The sequence below is a fragment of the Musca domestica genome, unplaced genomic scaffold (assembly GCF_030504385.1).
Source record: "Musca domestica strain aabys unplaced genomic scaffold, Musca_domestica.polishedcontigs.V.1.1 129, whole genome shotgun sequence".
Taxonomy (NCBI): Eukaryota; Metazoa; Arthropoda; class Insecta; order Diptera; family Muscidae; genus Musca; species Musca domestica.
Genome location: NW_026712171.1, coordinates 1,120,346 through 1,139,244, shown reverse-complemented (window position 1 = coordinate 1,139,244; position 18,899 = coordinate 1,120,346). Strand labels below are relative to the sequence as shown.

General features: G+C 34.9%; 1 protein-coding gene across 1 annotated transcript in view; it reads left to right on the top strand.

Moving 5' to 3' along the window:
- Window positions 1-5,163: 5,163 nt before the first annotated feature.
- The window catches only part of LOC131800450 (proton-coupled amino acid transporter-like protein pathetic), a 76,123-nt gene continuing 62,387 nt past the window's right edge, over window positions 5,164-18,899 (top strand). The window contains exon 1 of the mRNA XM_059118427.1: window positions 5,164-5,669. The gene's annotated coding sequence lies outside the window, so the exon portion shown is untranslated. The remainder of the gene's footprint in view (window positions 5,670-18,899) is intronic.

The window sequence follows — 18,899 nt, the reverse complement described above, 5'->3', positions numbered from 1 at the left end:
ACAAACGAAGAACATAAACAAACCGCATGCAAGACGGCCGGGTGAACGAACATAAACATACAAACAAAAAGCGAAGAGACAGAAAGAGGTTTTATTAAGAAGCTCGAAGCCCATTGATGACGACATTCTGGTATAAATCTTGCATCAGCTATTTGGTGTTGACGAAAAAGAAGTAGAGAATTGAAAGAAAAACACTTTAGAGAAGAACACAATATGACATTAATCAAAGTATATGGTGGTGGAAAGGCGCCAAACCGAGAAGAGAACATGATTATCCCAGGATATACATTTTTAAAGAGGTTGCACAAAAAGGAAGAGAGAGTCCTTTTAAGGGTAACATAGAAAGCACGTGCACGTGGTAAAATAACATACAAAATTATTTCACATTTTATACGAAAATAAATGACAAATGTTTATTCCACCTTTTTAGTATTCCATAGATGGGCAAGTAGACACGCTAGCGTTGCTGTCTCTTATTCTCTGTCATAAGTAAAACATCAACAAACAGGCAAGTAATAATACTTTTCTACAATTGTTTATATAAAATAATTTTTGAGCTTATTTTGATTATATTTTTGCTTAAAAAATTATTAAATTAGTTAAAATTCAGCGCAGGACAGTTATTTAAAAATACTCTTAAGAATATCTCTTTCATTATTTTTCCCATCTATGGTATTCCCATTGACTGTTAAGTATTCCTATGGGGGCCTGCGACTCGGCCGGGAGAAATGCGACTGCTGCAAAAAAGAAAACCACCGGCTTAATAAATACACAACAACAACAAAAAAACCAAAAGTCATTAATAACATCATCATTAACATAGTACAGCTAATTAAGCAAAGACCACAACACCACCAAAACACCCCTCTTTTCAAGAGAGCCCATCACATGAGAGAAATTCTCAGCAGAAAAGCTCCCTTAAAAAAAGCTGGGCATTTCTCTATAACAGGGGTGCTCAAAACCGTGTTCTAGAACATGAAGAGAAAAAAAGAAATAATTTAAGAGAAAATTAAAATTCTGTTTTCTTTATATTTTACTGTTCTATTTAATTGTTTTTAAACACGAATGTTTGCCAAAATAGTTTATAAAGCAAATGGATAAAAAATATTTGTATAAATAATGACTTAACACTGTTTTGTTCTTGATAGAGTCTATAACACTCTTATTAAATGTAACAGTTGGCATTTTACAGTGTTGCACTATGTGCGGGGAAAAACACGCTATTTGCATTTTGATTTGAATTTAATATAAATTTAATATAAAAATAATTAAAAATATTTATTTTAATATATTTTAACAATTAAAAAGTTCGATTATTTAAATATATTTGGACCTCTTTTATGATTATTCAAATTGTTGACCCTCTATGGAGTATGTTCCGACGGAATGGGCCAATATTACCAATTTCGTATTGGACCTAAATAAATATGATATAATTTGTTGCGACGTGCCAGGTTTAGATTATATAGCGACTACTTCCTTCACTGTATATGAGATATGTGATTTTTAGAAAATGTTAAAATGTGTGTGACGTACCAGACATCGTATTTCAAACTTCATCTAATACAGATAAAAATATTTAAATTGGCAAAATTTCAAGGAAACCGAACATTTATATTCAATTTTATGCGAGATCATAAATTTCATATTTATCTCAGGTTTTTGGTTGAGAGAAATATTTAGAAATAGCAAGTTGTAAAGAATCGCTGACTTGTTTCGCAAGTTATGAGAGATAAAAGTATTAAAACAGGCAACCCTTTGTGAGTAAGGTACCAGAAGGGGTTGGTAGATATATATCATCTTCACAACAAATCTTGCGCTAGCAAAAATATTTGGATGTGTGAGAGAGCGTTTTGTTTTTCAAAAATCTTGAACCCTATGTGTGGGAGGTACCAGAAGAAATGGTCCTATCTGTACTATCTTAATAACAGATCTTGTGTTTATGGAAATATTGAGATGTACCAAGTTTGATTCTTATTCTTATTTCTATTCTTATCCTTTCTCATTCTGTGCTGTAAAATATTTTTTTTTGAACCTTTTGTGGGGGAGGTACCAGAAGGAGTGGACCGATATTGCCCATCTCCGAACTCGATCTAAGTTTGACAATAATACTACGATGTTCCAAGTTTGGACCAAATCGTGCGCACCAGCCAGACAGACAGACGGATGGATGGACGGACATGACTAGAAACGGAATTGGACTAAAGAGGCCTAGGATCTAATACCGTTATTTCGATGAAGCACGTTTTGGCCGTTTCAAATGATATACAGGATGAGAAAAAAAAACTGCAACAAAGTCAAATGCCATTATTTTATTTAATTTTATTGATTGAAAGCAAAAAATGTCGGAAATAGCATAAAATTTTAGAATTAGTTTAGATTTGTTCGAATTGGTCACCTTTGGCACAAATTATGGCCTACAAACGGCCAATGCAACCGCCACACGCTGTCCGAATGTTGCTCTGCGGTATTTTGGCCCATTCCCGGCGAAGCGCTTGCTTGAGGTGATCGACACTTTGGTATTTTTTAGTACCAACCTTATTTTCCAAAATACTCCAGACACAATAGACCAATGGATTGGTATCCGGAGATTTTGGTAGCCAATGTGCGCTGAAAATGAAGCGAGGAACTTCATTTTGTAACCATTCTTGGGTGGCGCGTGCTGAGTCCTGTTGGAGTGTCCAAGGTTTGCTGCCAAAATGTTTGCATCCCCAAGGCTTTAATACACCCTCCAGAACATTTTCGCCATAATATTCGGCATGTATGAGTTCTGGTGGCCAACCGAAGGTGCGCATTTTCAGCTGACCTCTTTGGCAAATAAACACCATCATTTTGTTTGTTTACAAACTGTGGACAACTAATGTTTTCTCATCGGAGCAAACCAAAAACGGCAGTTCACCACTTTCGACCAAGCGAAGCAACTCTTTAGCTCTTTTGAGTCTAGTTTCTTTCTGTTGCGGTGTAAGTTCTTGCACTTTTTGGAATTTCAATGGCTTTACCCCGAGCTCATTTTTCAATATTTGCCGAATGGAATATTGCGATATTTTCAGCTTACGAGCCATATTTCGGCCACTGCGACGGGTGTCGATCAAGTCGCTTTTTTACTTTTCGAACCATTTCAGCTGATGTTGCTGTTTTCTACCGTCCACTTCCTTAACGTCGGGCTACGCTACCAGTATCACGGTAACGAGTGATGGTACGAGACACAAAAGATTTATTAACATTTAAATGCTGGAGTGATCTAACGATAGCCTCTTGTGTTTTTCCAGCCAAATGTAAAGAAATCTCACTATCACGCTTGAATTCCATCACGATTAATTTTTTTTTCTGGAAAATTCTCACCATAATGCTTTTTTACGCCTGTAAACAATATAATGAGCTGTCACTGGAATAATTTTAACAGCTGTCGGACGAGTGGCTTAGAAATGTAGCAGTCTGAAGTTTGTTGCAGTTTTTTCTTCTCACCCTGTATACGTTATCTAGCCATATGGCTGAGGGTAAAATTAATTGAATAATACATAGACCTTGATTGGTTGGTTGTTCAAGAAAAACTTTGAGAAATTGGCCTCCGGCGCGAGAACGCCTTCTTGTTCAGCATTGTTATACCCTACACCACAAGGTGGTCAGGGTATTATGTCTTTGTGCATTTGTTTGTAACAGGCAGAAGGAAACGAGTTCCTTAGTTCCTTTTGATGATCTGCATAGAATCACATTCTGAGTCGATTTATGCATGTCCGTCCGTCCGTCTGTCCATGTATTTTTGTAAACAAAGTACAGGTCGCATTTATTGCCCGATCCAAATGAAATTTTGCAAAGATCTTTTGTTTGGCCCAAGGAAATTGGAGATAATCGGTCAAAATTTAGTTATAGCTCCCATATATATCTTCGTCCGATTTGCCTTTTATTGTGCACCAAACGTGTGATATCAGCCCGAATTGTATGGAATTTTGCATATACATCCAAATTAGGCCTGAAAATATGTATGCCAAATTTGATCGAAATCGGTTCAAATATAGCTCCCATATATATTGTTCATCCGCAACAACAATATTTGGGGAAATATATCAAATACAGCTCAGAAATACATTTGCTAAATTTTATAGAGATCGGTTCAGATTTGGATATAGCTCCCATATATAACTTCGTCCGATTTACTTTTTATTGTGCACCAAACGTCTAATATTTGTCCAAATGGGATGGAATTTGGCATTTACGACCGAATTGAGTCTAGAAGCTAGTATGTCAAATTTGGTGAAGATCGGTTCAGATATAGCTATAGCTTCCATATATATTGTTCATCCGATTTGTTATATTTGTTACCCACAACCGTAATATGCACTCCGTAACAACGATATTCAGGGAAATATATCAAATACAGCTCAGAAATATCTTTGCCAAATTTTATCGAGATCGGTTCAGATTTGGATATAGCTCCCATATATATCTTTATCCGATTTCAAATTAATTGTGCACCAAAAGGGCAATACAATTCCGAATTTAAAAGATACAAATGCTTCGGCATATTTAGTCCTTTGAACTTTAAATTATAATTATAATCATAGCGTGTATGATTGAGTTCTCCCATAAAAACTTTTAATTGTTATCTGGAGCTCTACTTAATTAGCAAAGTGGTGTAGGGTATCATAAAGTCGGCCCCGCCCTACTTTAAGACTTTCTTTACTGGTTAAGACTTAATGTTTCATGACAATTTTTAAAATATGTATGCTGTTCCAGATAGCCGATAAAACATTACATTAATATTAATAAATAAAAAATACGTACACATTGATTTGTTGATAGTTAAGAAATTAAGAAAAATTGACATAAAGTTTTATTTTAAGTGTTTTATTAACGTATTTCAAATATTGCATTTTTTAAAAATATAAGACAAAACTTGATAAAAAAAAACTTGTATAAATAGTGACTTAACACTGTTTTGTTCTTGATTTAAATAAGCAAAGAGAAATTTGACTGAAAAGAGATATTTCTTCTTGAGCACCGCTGGTTAGCACATGAGTAGACAAAAGAGAACGTTGAAGAGAAAAATGCATATTTAGAGTGCGTTGGTTGGCTTGCTTGCTCTCTCGCTCTCTATTTTGCCTCTATTTTACACAGTGCCACTACCATGCGGCAATGTTATATTAACACTCGTAACGCATTTTCTTCACAGTTTATGACGGTTCCCCTAACGGGTAGTTCCTTTCTACGCTTTACGGCACGGTGCTCGAAATATTGAGTTAAATTTTCGGTTTAATTTGCACATGTATTTCTTGTGATCCAATAACCCAACCTTCGTTCTCCTTTTGGTTGCCGAAAGTTAAGAAACAAAACCAAACAAAATCGAATTTATTTTGGTTAGAATATTTTATTCGCCAGTCAACGAAGAAGTAAAGAAACCGTCTAAATTTTTTTCTCAAACAAACAAATTAAATATAAATAGCATAGAGAAGAGAGCGATTCTATTCGTGTTGTGTAAAATAAAAGGCGAGTGTCGTAAGAATCAAATTTAGGAAAGAACAAAAACGTTGCAACCCCATTTAGTGTTCCTCTAAAAATACTATCGGCCATTTTTGGAAAATAGAGACATTTGCTTTGGGACATAACAGGCTGGCCACGTGCAAATTGTTATTGCATAAATATCTACAATATTTGTTGATCAAATAGGCAAAGTAAGTTTTATTTTTATGTTTAAGAGAAGAAAAAAAACAATAAGTAAAATTAAACAATAACAACAAATGTGGTCAAGTTCGCTGCTTTGTAATATGTAGCCAAACACCAATTGTCTATACTACACACACAGACTCATATGTACATGAAGCTTGTGTGCGTGGCAAACCCTTGATGAAGGTGCGTCGATTTCATGCACATTGGGGCAGATGCCATAAAAAGTGAATAATTAAAATTGAAATTTATATTTCGAGCATAATTTAAGTTGTGGCCTTATTGGCAGCTGTGTCCACAAAAAGGTTGTGGCGTAAAATGAGCGTTGTATAAATGTTAAAATGTTCATTTGTAGAATAGATAGGCTTAAGCCATTTAATCTATGTTAGTAATAAGATTTGAATTAATAAAACGATCACAGGCTAATGGTGATTTGAAATGTATGAGCTGGTAAAAATATTAATCTTTGTGAATTCTACAAATCGATAGTTGTCTTCAGTTACAGGAAAATACTCGAGTCCTTTTCTTAACATTTTTTTGCACTAAATTTGCTTGGCCGGCGAGTTACGGAAACATTGAACATAAGCAAACATGTGAAAATGTTACTAGGGCAGTTTCCGAATAGCAATGTCGAATGGAATTCGTCAACGACATATGAGAATAAAGATGGGACATTAGATAGTCAAAATATTGATACCAGTAGTGAAATTCTGTAACTCATTTTCTGAGTTACCGAAAAAATCGGGAAATTTCAAATGCTTATAATTTCGGTAATAAACGAAAATTGTCGGTTAGTCGCTAAGGCCTACCAATACATAGCTATTTTTTCGGTATCTCGAGAATCCAACTACAGTTGGATAACAACATACTTGTCAAAGTTAAGCTGGGAATACATAAAGTGCATATCGTGCAAAATCGAACTAAGTCAACGCAAAACTCCTTTGTTCATTTACGAAGAAGCCAGCCGATGGCTTAAGCTAGCCAAATATGCGCTTTATGTGTTTCCACCCTTAGGTAATTTAAATTGCAAAAGCATATTCAAGTAATTGAAAACGTCTTAAAAATGTTGGTTTTGCTGTGAAAATCATTCTAGCTTCCGAACGGAAAGAATTATGTATTATGAATTATTATGTCCGTTGTAATCACACTAGAGTCAAAACGAATAAAGATAGAAGGCTAAAATTTTGCATCGATGGAATCGGCTTAAAATTCATACAAGGAGTTCCTTCTAAGAACTTTACCTCCTGAAAGATAATTATATATGTAGCCAAGGGAATTGGCTTCAAATTCACACAAGGAGTTCCTTCTAACTACTTAATTCCCTGAAAGAGAATTGTCTATAAAGGTCCACGATATCGTATATCCCCCATATAACTGTACCTCCCGACATTCGGTATTTTGGTGATTTTAATCACATCTTTCAATGGCATTGTTTAAAATTCTACACAAGGAGTTTTATGTGAGTACTTTAACCCCCCTGAAAGAGAATTTTCTATATAGGTCCACGATATCGTGTAGCCCCCATACAATGGTGCCCTCAGATATTGGTTATTGTGATAAATTTAGCCACATTTTTCAATGGAATAGTCTTAAAATCCACACAAAGAGTACCGTCTGAGTACTTTGGCCCCTGGAAGAGTATTGCCTATATAGGTCCCCCCACCCATATAACTGTACCTCCCGACATTCGGTATTTTGATGATTTTAGTCACATTTTTCAATGGCATTGTCTAAAATTGTACGCAAGGAATTTTATGTGAGTACTTTAACCCCCTGAAAGAGAATTTTCTATATAGGTCTACGATATCGTATAGAACCCCATACAATTGTGCCCCCAATATTCGGTATTTTGATGATTTTAGCCACATTTCTCAATGGAATAGTCTAAAAATCCACACAGGAGATCCCTCTGAGTAATTAACGCCCCTGGAAGAGTATTGCCTATATAGGTCTACGTTTTAATATAGCACCCATATAACGCCACACCTAGATATTCGGTATTTCCAGGTTTTTTTTGCGATACTATTTGCCGGATTTGCGTCAAGTTTTGTATTTGAAGTCCCTAATGGGTATTACAACCTATGACGGAAATTTGTCTATGCAGGTAACGGTATATCCTTTTGTTCGGAATTTTGATGACATTTGTTCCGAATCGTTACAACAGTCAATGACAAAAAAAAAATTACTTATCCAGCAACACGTTTTCGTATTGCCCCCAAGTTCCTTCCTATGAGTAGATAGGTTATTTTTAAAAGTAGATTTGTAAAACACAAGGTTAAGGTTAAACCCAAATTAAGTAGATCAAAACCAAAATTTGTGGCTACAAACTTTATAGAAATTGCCGCATTAAAGACGATAATAAGCCACTGTGTCCCGGAATAAAAAAATCATTCCTAAATTCTGAGTAACCTAGCTTTACTTAGTTCCTACGTTTTATCTGCTTCTTTGGTTTTGCGGTTTTCAAATATTACTTTTTTCCCCCATTCACTTAAATTTCGTATAGATTTCTAACTACAAAACTTTCAAATGCAAAGCTATCAACTATGCCAGCCAAGTGATTTCCAGTGTAAATGAAAAGGATGATGCAATACAAATGTTAAATTTCATATTATCCTGTATGTCCTCATTGAAATTGAATATTTATTCTTCAGGACATAAGTGTGGTTGAATTCGCTCTCGGCCTCTCTTTCTCAACTCAAACTCTCTTTAGCATTGTTACCGGCAAATGTCAGAATATGAAATAAAAGCAAAGGGAAAAATATCTTGTGAACAGCTGACTGACTGACGTTGAGAAACAAAACAAAAACAACAAGAACAACAGTCATTGCATGGCTTGAATGATAAACATTTTTTCTACCTCAATTATAAAAAATAACTGAAATACAAAACAATTAAATAGTAATTTCAAATAGAAAGTAACTATAAAAAAAAAAAAAACAATAACTCACTGAAACGAACATGAAACAAATGTATTGATGAAACTGTACTTTTAATGATCCGAAATAAGGTATTAAGGCATATAATTTCAACAACACGTTTCAAACTTTTTTTTTTGTATCTGCTCCCAATCTAGCTGGGCCATCTTTATTCAACACCTCTGTTGTTGGTGTTCCAGCAAATGTCATTTGGTCGGTAAATTTCTGGCCACAAAAACACCAATTGTCCAACACACAACAGAGAATGGTAATTTTCAAAATTGAAACTCATTACAATTCACCCGCACAGGCTGAAACAGGTAACATAACCACATGTACAAACAACCAAACTGGAAAAGTAAAACAAACAAAGTCCGCTGGAAAACAGTGGGTGATGGATTTAGATATGAAACAACAATGCGCGTCTTTTTGTCTAAATAAAAATTAGGGGAAATGGAAAACAGTTGTCATTTTCTCATCAATTGGCCTGGCCGTCAATGTAACATCACGCACACACACACGCATAGACCTTACTTTACCTATTTTTAGCCATTGCATTGGTAATAGCCAAAGACAATGTGCCAGTTTTCTGTTGATATTACAAGGTGAGATAAAAAAAACCTGCAACAAAGTCAAACACCATAATTTTTACATTTTTTTTTTAAATTTTATTGAATGGAAACAAAAAATGTCGGAAATAGCAATTAATTTTTGAATAAGTTTAGATATGTTCAAATTGGTCACCTTTGGCACGAATTATGACCTTCAAACAGCCAATGAAACCGTCACAAGCTGTCCGAATGTTGCTCTGCGGTATTTTGGCCCATTCCCGGTTGCTTGAGGTAATCGACACTTTGGTATTTTTTAGTGTCAACCTTGCTTTCCAAAATACTCCAGACACAATAGTCCATCGGATTGGTATCCGGAGATTTTGGTGGCCATTGGGCGCTGGAACTGAGGCGAGGAACCTAATTTTGTGGGTTCCACATGACACGCTGCACCTATTTCGCAGCCCAGCCAAGCCTACTCACCTAACTCCAGTCTCGTTATGGACACAACCAATACAGGTTGCATACTTCTTGAGACTGGACTTAGAGGCAGAACCTGATTGAATGGAGTCAGAAAATGGAAACCGAACGAACACAGATGTATGAGCTGCTACCACAACAACAACCTAATTTTGTAACCATTCTTGGTTGGCGCGTGCTGAGTGCGATGGAGCTGAGTCCTGTTAGAATGTCCAAGGTCTGCGGCCCAAATGTTTGGGTGCCCAAGACTTTAATATACCCTCCAGAATATTTTCGCGATAATATTCGGCATTTATTCTGATGCGGTGAGCGACCATCGGCTGTTATGGCGGCCCACACCGACACCATGGCCGGCGCTTGAGTTCTGGTGGCCAACCGAAGGTTCACATTTTCTGCTGACCTCTTTGGCAAGCAAATACGATCATTTAGTTTGTTTACAAACTGCTGATCAACGAATGTTTTCTCATCGGAGAAAACCAAATTCGGCAGTTCACCACTTTCGGCCAAGCGAAGCAACGGTTCAGCTCTTTTGAGTCTATTTTCTTTTAGTTGCGGTGCAAGTTCTTGCACTTTTTGGAATTTCAATAGCTTTACACCGAGCTCATTTTTCAATATTTGCCGAATGGAATATTGCGATATGTTCAGCTCACGAGCCATTTTCGGCCACTGCGACGCGGGTTCCGATGAAGTCGCTTGTTTACTTTTCGAAACATTTTTGCTGATGTTGCTGTTTTTTCCGACCACTTCCTTGACATCGGGCTACGCTTCCAGTATCACGGTAACAAGCGATGGTACGAGCCACAAGAGATTTATTCACATTTAAATGCTGGAGTGCTCCAAGGATAGCCACTTGTGGTTTCCAGCCAAATATAAAGAAATCACACTATCACGTTTGAATTCCATCACGAATAATTTTGTTTCTGGAAAATTCTCACCAAACTGCTTTTGTACGCTTGTAAACAATATAATGAGCTGTCACTGGAATAATTTTAACAGCTATCGGACGAGTGTCTTGAAAATGATAGCAGTCTGTCTTCAAAATAAATCGATATTATCGGCAAACTTATGTATGTATGTAAAAGCTGTTCGAATACCTGCAAGAATCTACTAGTCTCTTTGTAAGCTTTAACAAACTTTTTGCAGTTCTGGAACAGACCAAATGTTAGAGTCATATGTAAAACTAGCATTTCTACATTTATGTTAAGCATTTTATAACATACTTCTAGGCGCTTCACACCATTTGTTATTTGCGAAGAAATGATTTATGGTATAATATATATTAATATATTCATAGTATAAATGTAAAATAAAGTAAAACGTTTCGTGTAAATTTAAAAATTGTTGGGCGCTCTTGAAAGTATGCCACCACGACGTGGAAACTGTCCTTAAGGGGCTAAAACGAATGAGAGATTTGAGCCATTTTAGGCGTTAAAGCGAAAAAATGCAAAGTCCGCGGGGAGGCTCTTAGTATCGGTAAAACAAGCTTTTTGTGGTTTTTCGCTCAACGATCGTATTTCTCAGTTAACAAGAAAGTCGATTTTTGGTTTAAGTATTTTTATACCCTACAACACTTTGTGTTGGGGGTATTATAAGTTTGATTGGGCCAAAAATTATGTAACACCTCGAAATATTGATTTCCCACATAGGAAAATATATATGGATCTTTCTGTCTCGGCGAGCTGAGTCGATCAAGCTATGTATGTCCGTCCGTCCGTCTGTCCATGTTAATTTGTAATCACTCTACAGGTCGCAATTATGGCCCGATCTTCACGAAATTTAGAATGGAGGTGGGGATAAGGTCAGAATAGAACCCTATTTCTTTTGGAGATGATCGCACAATATTAAGGGGTCGAAATGGACCAAAAACTGAAAAATTTCATGATTTTGCAGTTGCTCTACAGGTCGCAATTATGGACAAATCGACGCGGAAATTAGCATGGGGCTAAATCTTCGGGCTGGGCAGAAGCCTTCCGATTTTGATGGCCATCGGGTAATATTTAGTGGGTAAAAAAGACTATAATATTTGTGATAAATAAAAGTCAAATTTCCATTATACCGCGAATATTTTTAGTCCCGGCGAAATCAGAAATAGACGAACAGGTCAATTCTGACCGTTACGTAGATGCCGTTAGTAAATATATCGGATATGTATAGCGAAATATATACAATGTGTATATACAAAGGAAAGGAATGTTAGATGGAATGCTTATATCTCAAGAATGGCTGGACCGATTTTGACAAATTTTGTCAATTCAGAATGCCCTCTTGACATAAAAGTATAAAATCTAAAAAAAATCGCATAAAAATAAGTCAAATAGGGTCTTAATATAGATTTTTTAGTATTTTGTGATATTTTTTTATTTTTTCATATTTTTTATCGCATGCGATTTTTTCAATTTGACTTATAATATTAAGGTGTACATTTTGTAATATTTTTCCACCTTACAACACAGGTTTAGGATATTATATACAGATTGCAATTATCGTCCGGTCCTCACGAAAAAGGTAGGGTTAGGCTCATAAGGGCTAGGCCTATTGTTTTCAAAGATGTCCGCAATATATTTTGGGGTTGAAATGGACCAACAACTAAAAAATTTCCTGATTTTGCAGCCGCTATAAAGGTCATAAAGAGAGTTTAGGACAGCGTGTAGAATGGACCACAAAATGCGAACTTCTGCCTTTTTTTGCTGATTTCTTTGACGAATATAGCCAAATATCGTAGACAAGAAGATCGTATAGAAGAGTCTAAATTTGGAGATACAGAGGAGCCTCTTGCTTTTGGAGATTATCGCAAAATACGACGGAGTGCGTAAATATTGTGCAAATGTCCCTGGTCAAAATGCTAAGGGTAATATCTGGGCAGTGCTTCGTCACATAATTTCAAAAGCGAAATCTTCCAAAATGGATTTGGACATATGGGGGCTTCTAACATATTGTAGTGTTGTAGGGTATCACATGGTCGGCCCCGCACGACTATAGCCTTTGCTTACTTGTTTTCATAAAGTTTGTCAACATTTGACTAATGTTGATGGCTTTAAGCCACGATTTTAAAGATATAAATATTATAAGTGGATAAAGATGAAAATGTTTATAAGTGCGGTTGAAAGATTTAAACGATTTTCTAAAAGAATTTTAATTTTATATAAAACTTTGGTTCCTCTTCTATTGAGCTTACAATCTCGTCACTTGGGTAAAAAAGTCTTTTGTTATATAAGTTTTTTTTTTAAATAACTTCTGGGGAGTATATCCCAGACAAAAAAAACAAGGGAACTGATGAAGATTGGTGGCTCTTTCCGAAACCTAGGTATTACCTGCCTTACCCCCTGGTACACTAACCATCGGCCTCCACTAATAAACAAACGTCGTTTTTATAAAAACAACAATAAGGGGATTAAGCCTGACCATTTTGCAACAACAAAATAATATTAATTAATAATATTTTTTGAATTTCTCTTGCCTAGTATTGAAATCACTTCACTGGTGAATTATTGGCCCTTTTGTGCCCTCTCTTATCTGTCAATACAAATCCTATTTGAAAATCGAAAAGTAAATATTTTCTCAATAAATAAATCACCAAAATTATAAACATCATCGTAATGTTTTTTTGTTATTGTTGTATAATAAATGAAATGCATTTGCAATTCTACGCCCGTAAACTAAACAAAAACAACAGCTGTAATCGTTGTGCATACAGCCTAAGCTGTTTAGAATTCAAATAAAAAAAAAAAAAACAGAAATTCAAATTGATTTTTCTTTTGTAATTGTTTTACAATAAAAAAATGGTTAGGGCCTTTTCTGTCTGCCAGCCTCTCGTTCTAACGCCCATCGAATATTGATATTTTTCCAACACATGTTTTTGCTTTTACTTGCCTATTTCGTCAAGAGACGAGACAATACCTACACCTGTTTTCAAAATAGAATACAAAAAAAAGAGGAACTGTACTTTTTTTCGCATATTAACGACATAACAAAATGCTGCAAACGTAATAAATTGTTCGCCCACTACCCGCCGTTGCCTTATATTCTTCGTAGCTGCTATTTTCGCAATCTCTTGGCATATTTCTCAAAATCATTAGAATTATTCTAATTTTTAAAAATAATGACAAATTTCAAATCTTGAACATCATCATTATCACCATCATTATCATGGGAATCACGATGGAAGGTGTCAATCCATGCTAAGTACTTTTATTTTTATGCCAAACGCACATGACAAACAACCGTACATATATAGGAGGAGTATTTGGGCCAAGCAAACGATATGATGACACTCAGCTGGGTTGGATGTGTTTGGTTGGTTTGATGGTTGCCAATGACAATTAACACCTTTTGTTGTTTTTTTTTTGTTTAAATTTGCGTCACATAGCTGTCATTCCGGGTCATGTCATGTGTTTTTGAGTTTTCAAAAGATTAATCAACAAGTTTTACTGGCAGTGGATGAGGGAAAAAGTAGAGATCACAGGTTATTTATGGTCACAGTAAAACACAAATCAGCAAAAAAAAAATATTTTTCCCATTCGCTTTCACTCGTAGAGTAAACTTTTACTCTAGTTCGAACAAACACGAAGAGTGCTTCCATATAAAACAGAAGAGTGGGGAGTAAACGTCGTATAACTCTCCTACTCTTTGGGCACTTTCGTTTGCGATTATGCTTCACTCGCGGGCAAAAATGGGCAAATCTCTGAGCTAAAATAGTTGGCTGGCTCTTTGTAGTTAACGGCCAGATAACACATTATGTTAGAGTCATATGTTAAGTGACTTTATCATATTTTATATTTTACATTTTTACAGCATAATTTGAGGCGCTGTATAAACATGAAAACCACAAAGGCACTTGTATGTTCTGTATCTATATAGCATATTATTAATTTATACAATACTATAATAATAAAAAAAATTAATAATACTATACATTATTAATTTATATAATACTATAAAAACTTTCGTTTTAGATTACAATTTCTGAGGAGCGTCTAGAAGTATGCCATAAAAATTGTAGATATTTGATGATATTTTACTCTAGCATTATATGTATCGGGCCTTTGCGGTACAAATTAACAAAGGTGCTTGGAAAATACAAGCACGGCTGAATAATTTTAAAATTTTGCACGAGAGTCAGTCTTGGTGCTTAGGCGTGGATTTTTGGAAATTCGTACTAAAAGGTTACGAAAAGTACTAAAATGTATAAAATATTGAATAGCTTGTATTAGACAAACGAAATGAGCTAGAATTCTGAAATTTGGAATGAAAGTCACTTATGGAGTGAATGTTCCAAAGGGTTTTTGGAAATTCGAACTTTAGGGTTACGAAAAGTTCTAATATGGTACTAAACTTCTTAAATGGTATCATTTGGTATTATATGAACGGATAAAGCTAAAAACATGAAGATTTGGTGTGAGAATCAAGTTTGGCCATGAAGTTTGATATATGAAAACAGTTTTTGAAATGTGTACTAAGTGTGCGAGCTATACTAAATGGTACTAAATTTGGTACAGTTCGGTTTAGTATGAACAGATGAAGTTGGAATTTTGAAAATTTGTATTGGACTCCCTCATGGTGGTAGGTTTGTGATAAAGAGGTGCTTTTGGAAATGTGTGTTACAAATGCACGAAAAGTACTAAATAGTAATCTTTTTTAAGATTCGGGATTAAGTAAAGGGATGAAGATAAAATTCTGAAATTTGATATTTAGATTACTGTGTTTGAGTTTTGGCTGTGGTTTGGAAATGCGTCCTATATTTGTACGAAAAGTACTAAATTTGGTATTGGAAAATAGAGCTGGATTGGAAGGGAGCTGACCTTCAAACGGCCAATGAAACCGTCACACGCTGCCCGAATGTTGCTCTGCGGTATTTTGGTCCATTCCCGACGAAGCGCTTGCTTGAGGTGATCGACACTTTGGTAGTTTTTAGTGCCAACCTTGCTTTCCAAAATACTCCAGACACAATAGTCCAAAGGATTGGTATCCGCAGATTTTGTTGGCCATTGTGCGCTGGAAATGAAGCGAGAAACCTCATTTTGTAACCTTTCTTGGGTGGCGTGTGCTGAGTGAGATGGTGCTGAGTCCTGTTGGAATGTCCAAGGTCTGCGGCCAAAATGTTTGCGTGCCCAAGGCTTTAATATACCCCCCATAACATAGCATTAAGTCGATTACATCTTTTTATAGGATTTTCGCTGATTTTTCATCGATCTAATGTACACGGAAAAGCTCCGGAATATATATTTGAATCCATAACCAAAATTTCTGATACTTCTCTTGTCGTTTTTTGGCGATTTCAGAATAACATAGGGTAAGTGTACCAGTAGACGGCACTTTTAGGATTTTCGCGTTTTTAATCGCTAACAATACTGAATGGAAATTTTTGAATTATTACAAAATTAATTTATTCAGATTCGAAATTTTGTATAGTTTTTGCAATAATAAATAAAGTTTTAATAACTTTTTATTAGATTTCATAAATTTGTAGTTTTATTAAAACAATGCTTTTTTGCCAGTAGTCGGCACCACTTGCCAATTGGCGGTATGGCATGTTCCAACAGTCGGCATACCAATTTTTTTTGTAAGAATAATTAATAATAATAATAAATTAATTCATTAAAATATAATATTTTTGTTTAGTTAAACTGATTCGACGTCGTTATTGTACTTTTCTTAAGAATATGGATTGTTGAGGACCTTCACAGACAAAAATTTAATTTTTATTGGAATAAATCATAATTTCTTACCGAAATTGTACACAAATATAGCTGACAATATGTTTGAAGTAAACAAAATACATTTAGTTATAATAGTTTCATTTATTTGGGCTTAAAAATAAAAAGTGCCGACTACTGGGACATGCCGAACTTAGGCACACTTACCCTATTTCGCTAATGTTCCTAATGCATTTTTGTCATGTCATCTGCCATATGTTGCCCGATAGAAAAACTAAACGGCAATATGCATTTTGTCCAATCTTTATAGTTTTATGTTTTTGATATGACTCTAACAGTGTAGGTAGACTAATAGTTTGCTAAATAAAGGACAAAATTAAAAATCAGCCGTTGAAGGCTTTTTGCATTTGAAACGATTTTTTTTATTATTTCAAAAATAAAATAATCCTCTTTTGCTCGAAGGCCACAAAATAATATCACATTCGCTACTTAGTTATTGAATGAAATAATGACAGTCATTTCAATAAGTACGCCAACAAATATTCAATCTTTACAAATGCAATAAACACTTCAGATTGTTATTTTGCATTGGCGTTGATAATAAAGATCTAAGTGTTATTGATCATAACCTGGTGTATGAAAATAATATACCAATGAAATATTAAATATGTGTCTGTCAGCATGATTTTCAAAACCTCTATTAGAAGCATTGTTGACAACTGACATGAATCTGTTTGTCCATGGGTGAAAATTTAATTTTTTTACAATTTCGATCCTTTTTCTATGTAATAAAATATGTACACAATTCAAGTAAGAGACCAATAAAAACAATGAGAATACCCGGAACATTTGACATATGGTCATCCATTAATTTTCACATAACCAACACAAATCCCCTTATAAGACCGTCTTTTCAATTATCTATGACCATAAACAATGTCCAAGGTACTAGGACAAAACCAGGCACACACACATGTCTAATCCCTTGAAGGCCGTACGTACCCACACCTAAGCCACACCACCTATTCTATGAAATAATATGCAAGAAAACCAAACAATTGCGTCAACCTTTTTCAAAAGTGCGCCTGAACTGAATTTGCAAAGAAACCTAAATGCGATAGGAAAGGTAAATTACTTGAAGACGATATAACCATGTGTCTTTTAGGCATCATGCCAACGAAACTACACATGTCTGTCTACCTAGATAAGATACCTACTGTCAGACTAACAAAAATTAAAATTTGCCACACTTAGTTGTTTTTTTTTTTTCATTCTTTTCCGAAGAAATTGTTAATGTAATTGAATTGTTATCGAAAAATGGGAACACAAAAACCCAAACAAATTCGCCTTCGTCATGATGTCTTTGTATGTTCGACAATAAACATTTTGTACAAAAACATGCAATTTTAATTGAAAAGTGAAGTGAAGCAAAGAAAATCGTTATATGATACGCAGACATTTTCCCAATATTTGAAAAGAAATTGTTTATTTAAATGGCACAGGAAAATAAATTGCGTTTTGCTTTAGTGAGGAGGGAAAATAATTTAGCAATTTGGGAAACAATATTTTAAGAATTGCGTTGTTCAAAAAGTTTGTTTATCCAAAATATCCAATACATTTAAAATTCTCATATGTGTTAATGCAAAATTACACATTATGTTAAAGTCATATGTAAAGTGCCTGAGATGATAGCGTTATTAAAAGAAAAAAATATTGCTTCTTATACATATACTCCCAAAGAGTTCAAACGTCAAAGTATAGTCTGCAGAGGTTTATACTTTAAAACTGACGTAAATGACATTAAGTCTGAAGTAGATAAGTTCGTTCCGGATACTGTAGAAACTGTAACAAAGTTTTCTACAGATTTCTCAAGAAAACACGGTGTTGATACTAGTTTGTTCTTAGTAACTTTAAAGGCAAATCGTAAAGCTAATGAGATTCTTGGTATAAGGTATATTCTTGAGCAAAGAGTGTATTGGGAAAAACCGAAAGCTTCCAAAAAAATTCCTCGATGCTGGAGGTGCCAACAGTGGGGTCACTTTTCGAAAAACTGCAGTCGCCCTTTTTCATGCGGGAAGTGTAATAAAAAACATGAACCCGGTTCATGTGAAATAGGTCCCGACGATAAAGTATTTTGTGTTAACTGCAATTCTTTTGGGCACCCAGCTAGCTATAGGGGATGTAGCTCCTATAAGAAATTTCTCTCTTATAGAAACAAAATTGCTGAAGAATCAAAAGTACGGAAAATGGCTGCGATAAAAAATGTGTCAAGTTTTGTAAATGGTACAAACTGGACTAATGATAATAGAACATTTGCTAATGTTCTTAGTGAAACAAATAGAGCACAAGAGAAGCAAGAAAAACCTTTTTTAATTCAGGAATTTTTAAAAGTAGCCAAAATGTTATACAATCCTGAATCTCTAACTTTAGAAGAAAGGATCAAGAATTTTTTAGGTAAATACAAACAAATGACAAAAGATCAAGCAAAGGCTGAATGCTTGAAATTAATGCAAGATGTCCAAGATGTATACCATCCGTAATTCTTTGAACTTAGTAACTTTTAATGTTGGCTCCCTAGTCAACATAGCTAGAAAATTGGAACTTAATGTAATACTGGATCAAGGTAATGCTGATATAGCGTT